Source organism: Sinocyclocheilus grahami, unplaced genomic scaffold, assembly GCF_001515645.1.
Source record: "Sinocyclocheilus grahami isolate Dianchi unplaced genomic scaffold, SAMN03320097.WGS_v1.1 scaffold211.1, whole genome shotgun sequence".
NCBI classification, from domain to species: domain Eukaryota; kingdom Metazoa; phylum Chordata; class Actinopteri; order Cypriniformes; family Cyprinidae; genus Sinocyclocheilus; species Sinocyclocheilus grahami.
The window spans coordinates 1,402,169-1,402,793 of NW_015505390.1; positions in this window are offsets into that span (position 1 = coordinate 1,402,169).

Sequence of the window (625 nt, forward strand, 5' to 3'; positions counted from 1 at the left end):
CAAGACGTTTTGATACCATTCTTTATTCATGGCAGTGTTTTTGGGCAGAATTATGAGAGAGCCCACTCCCTTGGTTGAAAAGCAACCACATACATCAATGGTCTCAAGATGCTTCACTGTTGGCACAACACAGGACTCATGGTAGGGTTCACCTTTTCTTCTCCGAACAATCAATTTTCCAGATGTCCCAAACAGTCAGAAGGGAGCTTCATCAGAGAAAATAACTTTAGACCAGTCTTCTGCTGTCCAATCCTTGTACTTCCTGCAGAATTTCAGTCTGTCCTTGATGTTTTTCTTGGAGACAAATGGCTTCTTTGTTGCCCTTCTAGACACCAGGCCGTTGTCCAAAAGTCTTGGCCTTACTGTGTGTGCAGATGCTCTCACACCAACCTGCTGCCATTCCTGAGCAAGCTCTGCACTGCTGGTGACACGATTCTGTAGCTGAGTCCTCAGGAGGAAACGGTCCTGGCGCTTGCTGGACATTCTGGGACATCCTGAAGACTTCTTCACTGCAGTCGAACCTCTCTCCTTGAAGTTCTTGGTGAGAAAATCAAAGTAAATGGTTCTTTCAGGTCAATATTCTTTGTAGCAATTTCCTTGCATGTGAAGCCATTTTGATGCAAAG